Source organism: Aythya ferina, assembly GCF_964211825.1.
Source record: "Aythya ferina genome assembly, chromosome: 2".
NCBI classification, from domain to species: Eukaryota; Metazoa; Chordata; class Aves; order Anseriformes; family Anatidae; genus Aythya; species Aythya ferina.
Window position 1 is genome coordinate 133829756 of NC_140297.1, and position 19788 is coordinate 133849543.

Sequence of the window (19788 nt, forward strand, 5' to 3'; positions counted from 1 at the left end):
TGGAGTTTGTTGACTTCATATGACTAGAAGTAGATACTTTCATCTTTCTGCAGTTTCATTAAAAATAGTATTGATAAGTAGGATCCGTTAGAATGCTTTTGTTTGTTTGTTTTTAACAGCTAAATATCTACTCAATAAAAAGGTATTTTCAACCACATCAGGATTTGTTCTGTTTTTGAAGTGCTAATATTAATTACAGTTAGTAATTTTTTTGCCATTTGAAAAATAGTAATACTGCTTTTTTAAGGACTCCTAAATATCATCTAGTATTTTTCAGTGGACTGTTGGTAGGTACTTTATAAACATGCCAGTTATTATTCTTCCTTGGTTAAGTCATTTTCTACTCTTTATATTTAATCTATGAACTGAGTAATTTTGTGTTACATGATTTGAGACATTTGATTTTTTTGCCTTTTTGTAGAAGGGAAAGTGAGTTTATATTTTCTGAATTGTATTTATTCCTTCTTTCTGTTATACTATTTAATTACTTATAGATAGTTAAATGAAGTTAATTCTGCTGAGAAGAGTTTTTAAATCTGAAGTAGTTCTTATATTTTGCTGAATGTCTATCCATATTGCTAAATTTTTGTCAGTAGTGCAAGATGCTTTACTTTTGAAATCAGCAAATGTTACTAAGGCTGTAATTGTTACTTAGAGTAAGTTTTATTTGACACAGCTTAGTAAATATTTAAAAAAAAAATAAAAAGAAACATATTTTGTTTATTTGTTTTAATGACATTTACTTTAGCCAGTAAGGTAGAATTTTGATCCATTAAATGCTGTTCAGTCTCTTAGTGATGGGAAATGGCAATGGGGTTCTTACTTGTCAGTCATTGTTTATTGAGGAAAACAAACCATCTTGTCACAGGTAAAAGGAAGAAGTACACTTGGACATCACTACAAGTGGAAGCACAGATAAGAAAATGATATAGTAGGTACAAAATGGAAGACTCTGAAGTCAACCAGAGCTCAGCATTTAGACTGCTTCTTCTGATACAGAGTTTATCATAAAATTGCCAGTCTCCTGTGCACTCTCAAGTGCTTCTTAATGACTGGGTTAGAGAAGCATTACAGCCTCAGAAGAGACAGTCAGCCCTTTTGATCTTAGGCTGGCACATGTAAGATGGGGCAGTGGGTTACAGAGAAAAGATGGTACTTGCAGAAAGAAAGGGTGAAAGCCCTTTGGCCTGATCTGCCTTGAGATAAACATGTTCTTGAAGTCTTTTCCTCTGAGAAATGAAGTAGTTCATGATGTGTGTCCTAGATGGCAATCCAACCATGCTGGGGGCTCTGGGTCAACATCATAAAGGAAGAGATTGAGAATGTGCTGGCTTTATCTCACCATTTATATTACAAGCCTGCTCGACCTCTGCTCCATCCATCACATGCCTACCTGTCAGCATTTCAAACTGGACAGTGCATTCTTGTCACTAGAAGATTATTTAATGATTATCTAATAATCTACATAGCTTTGACAAAAACCATGACTACTGCTAACCTATAGTTATGTAATAGAGTCATAGAACATCCTGGATATAAACATTTGTAAATCTCCTTGCCAGGAGCAACTAATCTCTCTGTCACCAAGAGGATGACCTCTGCCAGTACAATTGAAAGCCAGAAACAGATTACTCCACTCAACAGACCTATACCCTGTATTTCACTTTGTCTGTGGCTATCACTATTCTTAGCTTATTCTCTCCTGTATTATAGGGCAAAACAGTTGATTTCAGTGTTTTTAGTTTTATTGTGATATGACTTTGGAAGTTATAAAATCTTCTAAAAAAGATCTAATTAAAAAATCTTCTAAAAAGATCTAATCTTGCAGACATGAGTTGCATAATACAATATTACTATAATGTATATTATTATACATATACATATATATTATGTATATTATTATATACAATATTATACAATGTATAATATTACATGGTAAATGAACAGTAAGTTCATATAATATTATCAGCCTCCATTGGAAAACAAATTCTCATAAAGATCTGCATGCCTGTTCATGTTTGCAGGATCAGACCCTGAGCAACCTGACAGTTCTCTACTGTTTCTTTGCTGTTTGCTATCTACTTAATGCACCTACAGCTATAAATTTGATTTAGAGTGAAGTGTTGTAAGGAAAAAATCTTGGGCAAGATTCCATTTTAAGTCACATTGTTTTAAAACAGTAGAAACCGTACATTAATGGAGACTTTTCTCAGCTTTGTCAATTTATCTCTTACCTTGCCTGCTATGTGCATATGTCAGAGCTTATATTAATAGTTTTATGGGAAGTATTTCAAAGAGTTGAAAAATAGGCTGTTTATATGGGACTTCCAAACAGATTTAGGGGTAGATATATCCCCTTTATAAGGGAAAACCAAAATCCCCTTCAACGTTGGTGAAGGTGATGAGGTTGGCACTGCACACATTCCAACATTGTTACACCCTGGCCCCTTAGGGAACTAGGTAGGGTGTGATGAAGAATTAGTGTCAGCAAGTTATGTAGGACCGTAATTTGTTGCTGTAATAGGCTAACAGCAAACAGCTGCTATTTCCCAAACTGAAGTTATGCACCATAAGACATAACTTTATATCATAAGACATAACATTATATCATTTATATCATCATTGCATTAAACTGTATTCCATGTTTAGCCTCCATTATACTTAAAGTTATTTTATGCTATAAAATAAAATGCTATTTTATTGCAAAGATTAACCAAACCAAAGATTAACCAAACCAAAACCATTGTTTATAGGACAGAAATTCAATGAGACACCGTACATTTCAGCATTCAGACTTCAGAATAGTTAAGATAGGCATTAAGATATACCACTTGTGGAAACTGTTAGACCATGCATTTTTTTTTATTTTCCCCCCCCCCTTAGGTTTGTGTCAAGTAGCTCAAATGCTTCTTCAAAATAGCTAAGACAATATTCAGCAATATCATACAGGTAAGTGAATCTGCAGATTCAATGTGTTTATAAATGAAATTACATAGCCTAAGCTCAGTGCAATTACAATAGTATCAGCTGAGGATTTTCCTCAAACTGTTCAAGAGGAAATTAGACTTGAACAAGGTTATGATGAGAGTATTCTTTTTCCTGCATGGCTCATTGCATACTAACACATTAGCTAAGAACACAAAGTAGTATAATATTCTGAAAACGACTGTAGCAATCAATATTTTTACATTTGTCTGGGAAAAATAATGCAAAGTGAAGCACAAAGTGAGTAAGAGCTACTGTGTCAATTCATCTGCCTACTAATGTATGTATGTGGGGATTGCTTGCAGCAATGCTTTGTGACAGCACAAGAACTTACAATAAATTTTCAGAGCTGTCACAAACTAGTCACAACAGAAATACTCAATTTCATATTTTTATGACATGTAAATGTTATCAGAAGAGGTTTGCTTGAAAAGCCACAGTAAATTCTTAAAAAAATATAGCCCGATGAATCACTGCATCAGAGTATTTCCCTAATACTTGCTTTAAGTTCACCTATAAATTGAATCTAATGGACCCAGTTCTAGTTCATAGCTCTCAGAAGTCACTGCATCAAAAGCACCAATGAAACAGATAAAGGAAATTTTTGTCTTTACATTTCCTTTCCTTCCAGGATTTTATTACTGGAGGTAGCTAGTTGTTACAGAGAGTTAGAGTAAAACATGGTCACAGACTTGAGAACCTTACAAACTAAATACAACACAAAGAACAGACAAATGCAGACAGATGGGAAAGAACATGGGGAAAAATAGGATAGTATTGGTCAGTGGGATTTGTAGTGACTTCTGTGAATGTTTCTGGTGTAATTGTAATAAAGTTACTCATAGGCATCACAGAAAAGAAGAATTTTAAGGTGTCTTTAAAGACAGAGAGTACACTATCTTCCCAAATACTTTTGAGGATTGCCTTCCACTATATCAGGATAAAATGACATCTAATGTTGGAATAAAAATGATTATCTGGACTGTGAGGTGGCAACTCAATAAATAGAACAGTGTACATATGTTTTAGCTAGCACTGAAAAACAGACTTTGCACTTGATACAATGTGATTGAAGTGGTATGACTGCACAAATAGTTAGGAATTAATTTAGAATATTCTGCTAATATATGGGTGTTGCGGTCAAGAAATAAAGTTACTGTAGTAGCAAGTCAACATTCAAAAACAACATGGACAAGTTTTGTCTAAGAAATGACTAAGCAAGTATAATCTTAGGGTTGTCATTGAGAGTTAAACAGTTTAAACTATTTAGAATAACCTGGATTTGAGCATACAGAGAGGTGAGCCCTGAGTCCTAATTAAGAAGAAAGCTGGAAGAAGGTGGAGTGGAAGAGGAGGTGTTCACAGAGATCAATAAAAGACACAATACAAATGGTTTAATGGAAAGGATTTAGCAAGTTTTCCTCATGTTGGCCATGTAGCGATGGCCAAAAGTAACTAAAGAAGTGTGGAAAGGATTAAGGTTTATTTAATTTGGACAGAACAGATAGGCTTGAAGTAGGGAAGTATATTTGTGGATTTTCAGCATATAAAATGATACCTGAATTTATATTTGGCAGTAAACCTGCATGATTTGCTGGGGGAAAGAAGAGGAGTACCAAGAGCCAAACATCTCGATGAGGATGGACAAAGTAGTCCTCTAAATGAAGAATGATAAAAGAGTAATAAGTAATGGAAGAAGGAATGAATTTTCAAAGAGGAACAATGATTTACAGAAGAAAGACCTAGCACAGTGTGTCAAAAGCAATGGAGAAATCAAGAAAGGTAATTCTTTTTTTCTGGTTTGAAAGAGGTATTTAACGATAATGGAGAGTAGAATTTTATGAAGCCTGTTTAAAAAAGAAAATTAAAGATGTGGAAACTATTGTGTTGATACTTAAACTAAGCAAATAAATAAATAAACAAATAAAGCTGCTTTGCATCAAGCAAAACCATGTGCAAATTGTATTGCTTCTATAGTAGGAGCTTACTAAATTCATCAACAAAACGAGCATTGGGGATATATTTATTCCACCAAGTAGTGGTTAACATATCCAATCCATTTTCAGCACAAAATGTGATGATGAAATGAAACAGGAACTAACAGAAGTACAATAGATTCAAATAAAGTGAAACAGGCTTAATTTGAATATCTACTTTACACTGTTTCACAATGATGCCTGATCTTGAGTTAAGAGCATAATTGGTCTTTGTTAATTGTTTCAGTTAGATAAATTAATTTTTTTTTGTGGCTGAGGTGACAGTGTACTCACATATACCAAGTCATGATCGATCTGTAACTCCTTTAACGATTTTGGCAACTGCTTTTATGGTGTTCACTGTAAGTGTCTTGAGTGACATGGTTCTAGTTAACAGGACAGTAGGTGTGGCAGTCTGAGGTACCCAGCGGAAGAGAATCTTGAAAATCTCTAACAACTTTATTTTTTCTTGTTTCATGCCATTAATCTGTTAATTCCTTCCTTCCTATGCATTAATTTGCTGCTGTTTATATCCAAAGTAAATTGTTGAATTTTAAATTGCACTATTGTACAAATAATAAATGTCAGGAAAAAGGTTAAGTTAATATTTCCTTGAAAATGAACAAACAAAACAAAACAAAACAAAACAAACAAACAAACAAAAAACAAAGGAAAGGAAAGTAATGCTTCATTATTTGGGTCAGTTAATTGAGAAGTTTTAGCAAATGTGCCCCAATTAAGCAGATTCCACCTGTTTGTTTGAAGATCCTCTGTTGTTTAAAAATATCTTTAAAAGTATTTTTTATCTCAAGTGAGACAAAAGGTACAGTCCAAGGCCTGCTAAACAGCTTATAAACAGCTAGTGTTTATACAAAGTGTAATACAAAATAGATGATTTGCAGTCCACGTAACACATCTTATGATATGAGATTTCAGAACTTTTCCTTTCAACTATACTTAATACAAAGTTACTTCTCTGAAATTCCAAACCTGTGAAAGATATCAAAGTTAAAAGTACTGGCATCCACATAAGATTTTTAGTGGTGCATGTTAATACTAGCAATACCTTTTAAGAACAGTAGTGTTTACTGAAGACAAACAGATTAATCCATACCTGTTTGATATCCAAAAATCCTCTCAGAGTTAGCACCTTTGACATCAGTATTTGTTTAAGTTATTAATAGTGTTTTGTTGTTGTTGTTTGTTTATTTTATTGGTTGGTTTTGTGTGTATTGCATGCACAGTGCTTCTTGTAAAATACAGTGCATACTACAAGGATGAGTGTAGTCTGGACTTTACAAACGTAAAACAAGTTACATTTTGAAAAGTAGATTATTTAACACTAGAAGTTATACAATGCCAACAAGTTAGTAACAGCTATAACTATTCAGTTGCTAAAGACTGTAACATAGGCTTTATGTCAGCAGAAAATTTTGTATGCATGGAATTCAGAGCTCATGAGAGATTATTGATTGACAGGCATAGAGATAAAGTCTGCAGTTGGGTGAATTCACTTGACCATTGCTGTTTTTCTACTCCACTTATAAGCTGCTGTTAAAAATATGTATAAAAACACTACGACCATCAAAAAAAAACAAAAAACAAAAAACAAACAAACAAACAAAAAAACCAGAAGGGTGCAGATATTTCTGGTGGAAAACTAAAAAAACAAGCCTTGCTATTTCAGTACACTGGAAGTAAAAATAAGTCATGAGTATTGAAGCCAGAGGGGTGAAATATTTTAAATGGCATGATAGCTCTTTGCCAGTCCCAGCAGTCCCAGTCTCAGCTTGCTACAGTAATTATATATGGGAAAAGGGTACAGAAAATCTGTGTTTGGAATGACACACTGCAGTCTGGGGCAACTTCAATAACTCAGGGGAATCATAGATTAAATAGGTACAATTTAGCTATATAATACACCAGAGGACATTATATTTGCCTGTCTCAGACAGGCAGTGCTTACAGATATCACCACTGATCTAAATAAGTCAGTGTAGGTATAGGGAAAGTCATGATAATGTAATATCTATATTAGGATGAATAAGAGGACGGGAAACTATTGTAAGAGAGAAATTCAGTTTTAGAGAATTACCCTTTGGTCTACCAGGGAAGGACTTTTGAGAGGTTTCTTCTGAGCATTTGAAAGAGGAACTTAAGAAAGAGAAACTTAAGGCCTATGAGTTTCATGTCTTGCATTATTCCATTTGAAAAATTTGATTTACAAGTGTTTTGTCACTCAAACTGACTTTTGTATTTTCTATGCACAGTTCAGAGTAGTGGGATGAAATGCCAGGATTTGGGTGCTCTGTTTTTTGTAAAAGCTTTTTTTTTATTATTATTATTTTTTTTAATTTCCCCAAAGAGCATCCAGATCCTCTATGAACTGAAAACTCAATAACTAGTTACCATATATCAAATAAGTTTAAAAAGGAAAGATAAGTTGTTCATAACCATTCCCACTCCTATTACAGAGGTGATGAGTGGAAATAATTTTGCCATCTTGTATAAGTCTCCGTTAACTGAAAGCTATTGTTTTTCACATTAAACAATTACAGCTGGAAATGACAACATATGTTGGCTCATAAAGATGTGAAAACATCTAGTTCTTTTTAAGTCCCCTGAACAACTTATGAAATCATGGAGCTTGTATTTTTGGGTCTGTTTCTTCACTCCAAAAAAATTGTTAAAAAGCTAATCAGTTGTATATTAAATTACAACTTAATAAAATTAGCTATAATTAAATATTTTAACATATTACTTGGTATGTTATGATTATTAAACATAGATAAAATGTCTGAGCAATGGAATGTGACTAGCTTTTTAGGTGTCTTTGTATCCTACCATTCATTAGTAAAATGTCTTATAGAAGTTTGCTATACAGATCTCATGGAGAAGGGAATATGGAAGTCCCATATATTGCTCTGTAATTACTTTGCATAAACACTGTTTCCTTGCAAATTTTGTTTTGTAAATTGTCCGAGAGAAGAAGCATAAATGTAAACTGTTGGAAAGCTATGTTTTATTTATTTTTCAATCAGTGTCTCTTTTGAAGATACATAGCATGTACTTTTAGCATGATTTTTCATGTTCAAAATATAGCTGGAGGACATCTCATGAGAATAATGAGGTTAGATCAATCTGATTTTCTTTTCATTGCTCTATATTTGCATCCTGAACCCCCAGACAAGTTTACATGGACAAGACTTTCACAGTCATACTGAATGCCACTTTGCTGGACAACAATAGGAGGATGCACTGTATGGTACCTAGTGAAGACATACATGAAAAGTTGGTTTTCTTTTTCTGGATGGTATCATATATATCATATATGTAGAATTAGACATTAGAGACTAAAACCACCTCAGCTCCTGATTCAAAACTTACTTTCTGTAAGTAATCAACAAAATGCATCCCATTAGGATATGTTTCCAGTGATTTATGAAAATTACAGTAAATAGTTAAGTGTTATTTTGGTAACTTTCCTAGGAGTTGAAACCATATTTTAGAGTCTTGAAGCATTAGTCAAAAAAAGGAAAAAAAAGTCCTAACACAAACAAAAAAACACAACACCATTTACTGTTCCCATTTGAGTAATTCAAAAGGGATCTTTCCAGACTCTAGATAGAGCGATGAAGCCAAATGAAGCCAAACGCTTTAGTGTTTCCAGGGACTAGAGGCCTGAACTGTTTATTTTTAAAGAATAATGTCAAACCCTGTGCTAGCTTCAAGTTAGAAGAACTGAGTTCCTGTGTCACGATACAAATGGTTATTATAATTTATATTGAGCCAAGTTATTTTTCTCCTCATCTGTGAAGCTGTGGAAAATGGATTCATTAATGCGTCTTTCTTTCAATGATTTGGTTTCTTGTTCTCTTCCACATTACGAGTAATTACTTTCCCACAACCTGGCCTCTTTTGATGAGTACTACTGTTTTCCAAATGTGAATGGTTATTGATTTGCCAAAAAGAGTCTAATTTAGAAGTCTAAGAGTGTTGCACAGCTGGGAAGAAACTGAAAAAAATATCCCAATCATTCATACTGCATTTGGCAGTCACAAACCCAAAGCGAAAACTGATTTTTGAAGTTGTTTTCCAGTCATATTTATTTTCATGCTTTTGCATGTTTTTAATACCAGGTGTCAATTAAAACTCTACTTAAAACTTAGAATACAGTTTTTTTTACTGAAATAGTAACTGTTCACAGTAGATTTCATTTTCAAAATTGCACAGCAGCAGCAAATGCACAGTTATCTAAAAGTGTATCTGTCTTTTTTTCAGGTTGATAGACTTGTACGTTATTTTCTTTTGGAAGAGATACCTATATTAGTATTGTATATTAGTATCCACTGATACTACAATTATTTTTGAAGTAAGATTAATGTAGTGCTTTGCATGACTACATGACGTAGTTTCTTTATCATTTTTTTTTTTTTTTAGATAGAGAAGTCTATGTGTCATCACTGTTAAGCCGAATAGGAATGAACACCATGAATAGTGTAGTTAATTCAATGTGGCTATTTGAAATTTAAGATACTTTCATGTGACTGATAGTGTTAGAATATGGTCACTACAGAGTTAGAAAAATTCTGATCTATGACTCTATTATTCTGATCTATATCTGATCTATGGAAATTTTCTAATGCTAGTGTTATAGTACCTCTGCCTTTTGAACATTGTATAAAGATCAAACCATATAACACAGGATACAGCAATATCGTGGATGAAATACTCAAAACACCTGAATCTAAACTTGAGAAGTGATTTTATGGGAGGTAATAAGCAGTTAAATGCAGACATCTAAATGAACACTTAGTAGGATATTCAAGAGTATCTCTCTATGTCCTTTCACGTTAAGAATTTGGCAACTAGTCTGATAACATTTTGAGCATCTAATATTCCTGAAATGGGGTCCTTCAAACAAGTATGATATTTCATATATGCTTGTGAAAAATCAGTGAACCTAGGATTCAAATAATAGATTCATCTTCATTGTCCAGCAGAATTCAGTGTAAATACGTTTGGACACAGCAGATAGCGTTTGCTTTGCTTCTAGGTCTCTTATCCTCCAGAGAGAAATATATGAATGCCATTTTGGGCATTGAAAGGAAGTTCAAAAAGAATTTTGGATATGGTGATGCTCAGTATTTCAATGTCCTCAAATGCTGTATGGGCCTCAGTATGTGGAGCTTCTCTTAATCTCATATGGAGGGATTAATGAGTATTAGCATGCTGGGCACTGGGAAATGTGAATACACTGATAGAAGTGGGAAAGAGAAAAGTGACATTCTGAACCTGAGGTGCTTTTTCAGTTAAGTTCCATGGTGAAAGTGAGATTCAGAGCTTCAGAGAAATTCTTTTTGTGTTTCTTTGTAAAACATATTGGTAACTGTCTGATAGCACACTTCCTGGGCAAATACTCCAGCTCTTGATTTACAGAGCCACTACAGTCAAAGGAAATTTCAATCTATGTCTTCAGAAAGTATCTTAGTCATCAAGCAAAAAGGTGTTCTTTATCAGAACATGTTTGCTATCTCTCCCTGAAGACAGTTTGCATGGCATAACAAGACAGGTTTCTTTCTAAGGGAAGTGAGAGAAATCTGAAAACTATAGTTTAGGGTTTAAGGTGTTTGTCTGGAAAAAAGAAGACTCCTAGGCTACATATATAGTAGTAAATTGAACAAGGTCTGAGTGCTGAGTGTGGTCTTGGATGGATTTAATTCTTAAAATAGATGTCCCTATCTTTAGATATCTCCAGTGCAGATTTCTGCATCTGTGCTAATTACTCCAGGAATCCTCTGTAGGAACAGAAAGAGACAAGAACTTTTAGAATGAGATTAATCTGAACTATGTTAGATATCTATAGTAAAATGATGGAGAACTGTGCTGCACAAGGATCACTTTTCTTAAGTTACTACACAGGGACTCTGAACAACTAACTTGGATGTAGATATCCATTCCTGGTCAGTAGAATATCACACCCACCTTAAGTGGGAGATGAGCTGCTATAATAGCTCATACTTAACAATACCACTGTGGGACAGGCACAGCTGTATATTCTTCAGTGTATCTACAAACAACTTTTCTCAAGAAACAGATCTTTATCTGCTTGTTTCCTCCAGCTGCTTGACACAACCAATCTGCCAGATGTGCATGTGTGTGTTTCTATTTTTGCTGCTAGCTAATGAAAATTAGCTGTGTTAAAAAATGAAACAAAACAAAACAACACAACAACAACAACAAAACTACAACAACAAAAATAGTATTTTAAACTATTAAGGTCAATCAACCTGATTTTGAGAGTAACTAGCTTCAGAGATCTCGGCTTATCACCACAACACAAGAATAAATCTGAAAACCTATAGGAAGTAATGTCAAGAAGCCGGGGATCATAACTGTGGACATCTGAATCTGTAAAATGACTGGGCAGATGCCAAGACAGGCTTTGTACTTACCTACCTTTGTATTCTTTTACTATCTTCTTATTTTACTCTTGGTGACTGGACATCACCTTCTCTTTGAAAACATCACCAGTGCCCAAGTCTCCCTGTGCACAAGGCTTAATATTAATGTAGGTGACAAGACCCACACAGATTAGGCATTGCAGGCCTTGGATATTATGTTGCTCATACAGTATCATTTACAGGTCCTTTCTTACAGGTCCTTTCAGGCTTCTGTAATAAACTGGTGGACCTGATGAGTCTTACGGACAAGGTTTGCTAGACTTCAAAACTACACTTTCAACAATACCTTTGATGTACTGAAACTATGCTTCATTAATGCTATTTAAAAGCATCATTTAGTTATGTCTCCTCCTTAATAAGCACCTCCTTAATCTGTACAACTGTGATTTCAACTATTAATAAAAAAAAAAAAAAGCTTTTGGTCAAAATACATATGGTATTACATTACCAGTGTGCTTAATATCTGCTAACCAATATGTTGCTATAATGTGAAGTGATAATGTAAAGTGATACATTCACGCTCAGTTTGTCAAGAAAGCAAGTGTACTGTGCATCCATAAATGATCACATACCACATCAGAAGTAACCTAACAGAAAGCTGTGCTTGTTCTGTACCATTCTGAGACCAGGTATGTGAAAGGCTAAAATAATTGCTCTGGGGAGCCTAGAACATGCTTAAGCATTTCATTCATTCAATGTGCAATTACTAGAAAAGAATGACAGATAAGGCAGAAGTAAAAAGAGTTCACTTACCTCTAGTGAAAAAAAAACACCTGATTGTTAAATGGCAATGGGAGATGGAAGGCCATATTCCAATTTATGCTAGCTTAGATCTATGACCATACACTAATTTCTGTAGGAGCCCCAATGCTGAATGTCCAGTCCTATTCATACTGTATTTGGTAGTACAGGTCTCATTCAGGAAAGCCTATCATGACTGAACAGATAAAACTTGAATTAATGCATTCAGCAAAAATTGGAAATATTATCTTGAATATATGTCACTGCACTTTACCTTGGCTTTTTAATATAAGCTGTTTTGCTATATGTTTTTTTCTTTGCACCAATGGAGCAAAGGTATAATGCACTACAACAAGGAAATAAATTAATTTCCCTAAATCAGTCTTGACCAATTATGCCTACTTTCATGTTTCTCTTTGAAGAGCTTATATATTCTGCACTGAACATGAAAAGCTGCTTTTGTGCTTGATTACCTAATTACAGTGAAAATAGGAGATATTTGGTAATATGTTTGTAGGAATCTAAATCATGGAAGTTCCATCTTGATTTTGGTGCAGTTCTTTTTTTTTTTTTTCTTGGTGTCTTGCTAAAGTATGTAGATTATATTGCATATTTTCACGGCAGGACAATAGGATTTTTAAACCTTTCTCCATTGTGACTTGCTGTGATGAAGTACCTTCAGACATTCAATCTTTGTGTGCCCTTAGCTTTCTGAGTTGAGAACAAATGGGCACTGTTTCTGTCTCTGGACTTCTAGGGACACACTAGAAGTATAAATTTTGTTTCTTTTGGCTACAGGACTGCCATTTGTCTGATCAATAAACTAACACAGTCTGAATTAGATCCTTTTTATCTCATCAACCACATATATTTGAGGTCTCCTGTATCTTCAAGATCCTCAAGAACATACCTCTTCTGGTTTAACATTTATTTATTTATTTTTCGTTAAGGACATCCAGTAACAATAGGTTCTTTTCCTGGACACCTGCTATTAGGAAACATGGAATTAGATGACTTTGCTTTTGCCTTTAGCAGATGTTTTGGAGCTTGTTAAATGATACCAATAATATGTTAAAACAATACCTTGTTTTATCCAGGCATGGAGGTCTCAGTAATCTTTGTGTTTTCTGTTGCTCAGGTTGTAGGAGCTGTTATAGTAGGCAGGCAGCCCCCAGCTTTGCTCCCAGCACCTACAGAAAGTGGCTAGCATTGTTTCTTCTGGCACTTCATGGCAGGACAGCTACACAATGATTCTCGGAAATACCTCTTGGGTCTTTAAGCACCTGCTTGCACCCTGCTTGCATCGTAGTAGGGGAGGGGATTACATCTTCAAAAACGAACACAACTGCATTGGTGAATGTCTGGTTTAATTGATGTCATATATAGGCTAATTAATTAATTCTTTATTTAAGCAATTTAAGCTCGGTTTTGTTCGTATTATTCAGGAACCTGATCATAGATTTAACTGAGGTTAGAGAGGTCTCTAGAGAGATCTCTAAAGGTTAGAGATCTCTGTTGATTACCAAGAATTGGCCCAAAGATCAAGTATTCTGAAATGCAGTTTCCCTTACACTTGAGAAACAGACCAGTATATTCAGTATAGCTTTAGCCCAATATATGCTTATCAGAATAGAAAATGATACATGTAATTTTGATTCTTAATAGGATGGTATTGTAGGAGCACTACAGCAGCAAAATTTGTTGTCCTGTCATATTTACTATGCATTCTATGAAATCCCAAAATGACTTTAACTTCTTTGATTGCGTATAATAATCAGATTCCTACTGAAAACATTCAGCAGTAAGGGACATCTAGAATAACTGGTCACTAGCAGAGTTTTTTTTGTTTGTTTGTTTGTTTGTTTTCCCACATATATTCTGAAGGGATTTTTCCTAAGGGAAAAAAGATTAAGTACAGATGTTCTTCCTTTTATTATCCAGAGACTGCTGGGGAAATAAAACATTTTAATGTTAAGAATTTGAAAGATTGTTTGCAAACTTCTGACCCAGCAGAAAAACCCTGGAAATCATTTGTTAGACTGTTTCTTACACAACCACTGAGTAAACCTTCATGTTGTTTCAGTTACAGACAGAAAATACAGGGAAAGTATGCAGATTCTATCTTGAAATGTACAAGAAAAATAGTAGGCACAATTTTCTGCTGAGCAGCAGAAAATAAATAAATAAATAAATGTTCATGCTGTAATCTGACACAAGTACCTGCATTCCATTCAATCCCTGTTTAAAAAAAAAAAAAGTAGAAAAGAATGGCCTTTGAAGTTACTCTTTAAGAACCAAAAGAAAGCAGGAAAGAAGTCTCTTAACACAGACGTATTAAATACAGAAAGGGAAGTTTGTTTGCCATGTTAAAGCATCTTTCAGGTAATTTTTCTCTCCCAAGGAACTGTGAGAAAGGAAGACCATCTTTATACACTGAAGGTTCATTTGTGTGACACAGGCTTGTAATTTCTTTATTATATTTTTGTGGCATTTACCAGGATATCAGCTATTGTTCTTCTATGTGATCCATTGTTAGACTCACTGTTTTGTCACTTTACAAAGTTACTCACTTATTTTGTCACTTTTTTATAGTAACACTATAAGGAGTTAACAGAGCATTACTGTTTTCAGTTAATGGTGATTCAAGTGTTTCTTATAGGCAAACTACTAAACGTGGAGAAGATAGTTCCACTGAGAGTTAACTACAAAGAGTAAAATCATGTTTAGGTTTTGTTGCTGATGCTATCTTTTAGTTTTATATGATATCAGTTTGGGCTGGAGAGTCTAAGCTCAGACAAGAAAAAGGCCAGGTGATGTTACTCAACCTTAATAAGTTACATTCTCTGAAAATGTTCGGTATGTTCTGATAAGAGAAGAAAACAAAGGTAACCTTTCTCCCCTCTCAAGTGCAATTACTATTATATTTGCACTGGAATGCCAGATTTAGCAGCTAATGATACTTACCTATTTATAGAATTCTTCAGAAGGAATATTTTTATTGACAGTGTTGACAGCAGAGATACCCTTTACTTCATATCATATAAACGAGAATGAAAAATGTCAACTATTAACATTTGTAATGCTAAATTGCCCAGAGATCAACCCTGTATTTCTAAATTTCAAGCTGAGAAATTTAAATGCTGGCAGCTGCCTCCCCCCATTTCACTTGTCTCCTGAAATTCAGTTTTCCTATGGAACACGTATATCTCTTGATTTGTCTTCCACATCTATGATTGCAGATCTCTTAGGTTCACCAGAAACAGTGAATTCTTTGTATACCATTAAAAAGGAAAAAAAAAAAAAAAAAAAAGAGGGGGGGTGAGGGAGAGGAGGAGGAGGGAATAAAACACACACACACACACAAAACTTGGCTTGTCTTCTGCATTCATATATTAACATTGACTTTGGAAGAAACAATATGCCTGTTCGATTTTTTTTTTTTTTTTTTCAGATGTGGAGCCAGCAGGGATTTCTCTGGCTAGGGAAATGTAACATGATTTGATTTTTTTTTTTTTTTTTTTTTCTGCATTTTGCTCTAGAGATTTGCAAGTTGATTATTAGGAGTGTAGTGTGAGTAGATGTCATGTCATAGCATGGTTTATGATTTGGTTATGTTTATTTTGGGTTCCAAACTGACACAGTTAAGTTAAGGAAAAGAGAACAAGTTTTTTAAGCAGTTCAGATATTTCTTGGAAAGACATGTTGAGCTGAGAGGCTTTCTAGGAAAATGTAGATCATCTTAGTTTTAATGTCTGGGTATATCTAAATACAATCTGCCTGATTCTGACCTAAGAAGCAAAGTTGGGCTTTTCAGTTAAAGTAACAGGAGTGGAAACTAAGTTACAAATGGAAGGGACAAGCTAAGGAGACAAGATATAAAAGACTTCAGGCATGATAAAGGAAAGAAAAACAACAGCAACAACAAAAACACACAAAAAGGAGATTAGCATAAGTTAATAAAAAGTCTTAATACCTTTTTCATGTTAACACCTAATGGTTAATGTTAATATTATGTCACAAAGGCACGACTATGTTAGATAGTTTTCAAAACAATGTGCAGATTTTTTGAGTAGTACTTAGTACTTCTACCACATTTGCATACAGAAAATTATTTTTGTTTTGGTTTAAAAAATATAAATCAGCATCATTACTTTTTTCAGTGTTCTATTTAGAATCCATCTAAATTACATTCCTCATCTTATGAACTGTTTCATCCTTTCCAGTGATTGACACAGTAACTTACATCCTCTCTAGCTGACACTTCATCTTCTTTTGCTGTAGAAATTGCTCAAAGTGACTGCTGATAGCACTTTAATTGTATCTGGCAGTTACATGTAGAATTTTGGTGATTAACATGTCAAATACTTAATGGATCCAAGAACTCTTCCACTTTTCTCCTTAACAGCATCTCTACCTGAAATTAATATTTTTTTTTACTTGAAACTAATATTCCTTTCTCTGCTCTTTCCTCTCATCATGCTTTTAATTAATGCCAAAAGAAAGGTAGTGGTGATTAATCATAGGCATTTTAGTTTAGGTAGCAACATATGTGGGAAAAGTAATTTCAACCACATTTGGAGTGTACCATTATAATGCTTTGAGAGGTAAGAATATGAATATTCTCTCTTATGTACTTTATGACAAGGAGAAAATAATGTTATTATAAGGGCTGTTCTGCTATCCATCCTTGTAAAACTTAGTGGTTGATTCTGAATGGTTTTAAATGTTTCTAAAGTGTATTTATAGCCTGGCACAAAGCCATCCTTAGCATTCAGTGAGTTCTTATCAAACCTTCAGTGACTCAGACAGGACACAATTATTGAGCTGTTTGCCAAGGTTCTGTTGTCTTTTCTGAACTGTTCAGCCATTCCTCTCAAGGGTAAAATCTCAGCAGAATAACCAGTAGAAATTGCTTCCACACACAGACATAAACTTCAAGAAGCTGACATTTAGAGCAAGAGAATGGACTCAAAGCCTGCAGTTTCCAGATTCTTGATTCTTATTTTACTCTGACTTCCCTTGTTGCCTTTGATAAGTTCACAAATCCAAAATTTCAGATGTAAGCTCTAATTTTCCTTGCAGTGGAGCTAAAAAGGTAATTTCTAGGACTCTTGGCAAATTTCATCTGTGCTGAAACCCCTGTCTTTATATTTCTACTTCCCACCCACGTTTTCTTCATCTCAAGCTACTGCCCACTGTGGTTAACACTATGAATAGAAGCACAGTTTGTCTCCTTTTTCTCTCTCTTTCTTTCTCTCTCTCTCTCTCTTTCTTTCTCTCTCCCTCTTTCTTTCTCTCTATCCCCCCTCTCTCTATTTCTCTTTCTCCCTCCCTCTCTCCCACCCTCCCTCCTTTCCTGCCTATTTATTTATTTATTTATTTATTACGGACAGGTTTTGAGCTCTAGAGAGGCCTTACTTCTCCATCCATTCCTGTGGAGCCACCTGAAAGCAACACTAGCTGTCAGATACAAGTGGCTGTCAACTGATGTGAACTTCAGGTTCACCACTTTACCATACTGGCTGTCCTTGTCCTCCCCTTGTATGGAGCAAGGATTACTTTGATTGGAGATTTAGTGGTTCTGCAGGTAGCTCCTTTTTCATTCTGTACCAAGGATATCTATTTTATTTATTTATTTATTTATTTTAATGTTCTTTTGGTCATAGATTTCATTCTTTCTACACTGAATTTTACTAAAGTCCTGAAATTATTACATCACCAGAACCCCCCAAACAAGGGGAGAGTTAACAAGATGAATGTTTGGCCTAATCCTAAATTAATGAGCTCACTTAGTACATGTACTGGACTTTTAAATTCTGTCTGCATTCAACTTGGTTTAGAAATATATTTGAGGTATTTTAAAAAAATCTTTATAATCAATAGCATTTTAAAAATATGTAGGAGAAAAAGGTAAACTTAAGCTCTTGGAGGAAAACATTGTTTATGGCTGTGGCCTCTCCAGGTAATTAACTGAATTATTTGTAGAGAATTGTTACTTAAGACATTTCATTATTTGATAAAATTTTATTGTCCATGGTTTGTGGTAATATATTTTGTGTAGCAGTATATAAATTAAATAACAAAGTCTTGAAGGGATTATAAAATAATGTAGTAACTGAAATTAGATCTTAAAAGACTAAATAATTGAAAAAAGGATTGAGTAATCAGAATTATTTTGTGTTCATTCAGGAGAAAGTCAACTCTGAATACATAAAAAGAGAAGGGCAAAGAGAATAGTAGAGTATCAAGGTACTAAAAAGAATGTTTCATTATTAGGGAATTATATCATCTTACAGTTCAGTTCTGGAATATTTTATAGACTAACTTTATGAAGTTTTGTAAATATGGATCTCTAATTATATCAAGTAAATTTTTATCTGAGGTTAAGTGTTACTGGTATTTAAAGGGAATCTTTTTATGAACCCTGTGAAATTTATGAGTACCGTGTAGTCTAAATCCAAACAAAAGCTACTTTCTAATTATTTTAATTTGGTAAGAAGTATTATTTGTTTTAAAGGAATAAAATCTGTTTTTGTTGTTGTTGTTGTTGTTTTAAATAATAATAATTTTGATTTTAATTATGAATAAACCCAGCAATCAGGAAAATCCACAGTGGTCAACACTGAGAATATTATCATTCACGTAATTAGGAAGCTTTGGAAGCTTTGATAATAGAAGTAAAGGAAAGGAAACTTCATTTTGTTTATGCAGTAGTTAGCTCAGTCAGTGACGTTTGCATAAATACATTATTCTGTAAATTGTGGTTGCCACAATACAGTCCTTTAGACATAATGGTAGCAATATCCTACTGTCATTTCCCTCTTGCACATAAAACTCATGTCTCATTAGTGTTTGCATCACCAGAATGTTTTTGCTTTTCTCCAGAGCTATCCCCCAAACTTTTGTTTCATTTATGAAAGTTTTAGTTTTATGAAATACAATGCAATATTCTACAGAAAACTCACTACATGTTGTGTTTGGGCAAGTTTTGTCAGTGTTCAGTTTAAAAGTGACCTGATACCTCTATGATGAAAACTCCACCTAAAACCAAACTCTTACCCTCATCTTAACAATCAATCCTACAAAGCCTTCTCTGTGCATTATGTGAGGATTAAAGACACTATAAAAGGGAAAATTTAATTCATAACAAAACCAGAACAAAGTGAGATAGAGTGCCCTAGAGATGAAAATAGGTGAATACAAAAATAGGTTAAAACAAACAAACAAACAAACAAAAGAACACCAAGAGCTGCTTTAAGAATTTAAGAAGACTACAAGACCTAAATGTCAAAGTACCAGTTCTAGTAAGAATTAGCTTACAGTGACTGTAATTAGCTTACAAAATTAGCACAAAAACACACACACAAAAAACCAAAACAAACAAAAAAAAAACTTAAATGGTTTGATTATATGCAAATACCTGCAACAAATGAATTTCAGAATTCGTTATTGTTTCCATCAAATGGCCTGTTTTGTGGTGACAGTACTGTTGTGAATACAAAGGTATTCCCGCTTTGCAGTCAGAAATCAAAATCATGGAGGGTTTGCTGTGCTTGGGAATTATCATCTATTTAAAATCTCCACTGGGATGCACCAAAAGCTGAGGTAGCTCCAGGTCCCTT

General features: G+C 34.1%; 1 protein-coding gene and 1 long non-coding RNA gene across 3 annotated transcripts in view; one reads left to right on the plus strand and one right to left on the minus strand.

Moving 5' to 3' along the window:
- CNGB3 (cyclic nucleotide gated channel subunit beta 3) overlaps window positions 1-19788 on the minus strand; it is a 663489-nt gene that overhangs the window by 286019 nt on the left and 357682 nt on the right. The gene's annotated exons all lie outside the window — the stretch shown is intronic.
- Window positions 1-19788, plus strand: part of LOC311431319 — a 110238-nt gene that overhangs the window by 435 nt on the left and 90015 nt on the right. For both annotated transcript variants that reach the window (XR_014689343.1, XR_014689344.1), the window contains exons 2-3: window positions 2884-2949; window positions 4563-4767. This is a non-coding gene — a long non-coding RNA (uncharacterized lncRNA). The remainder of the gene's footprint in view (window positions 1-2883; window positions 2950-4562; window positions 4768-19788) is intronic.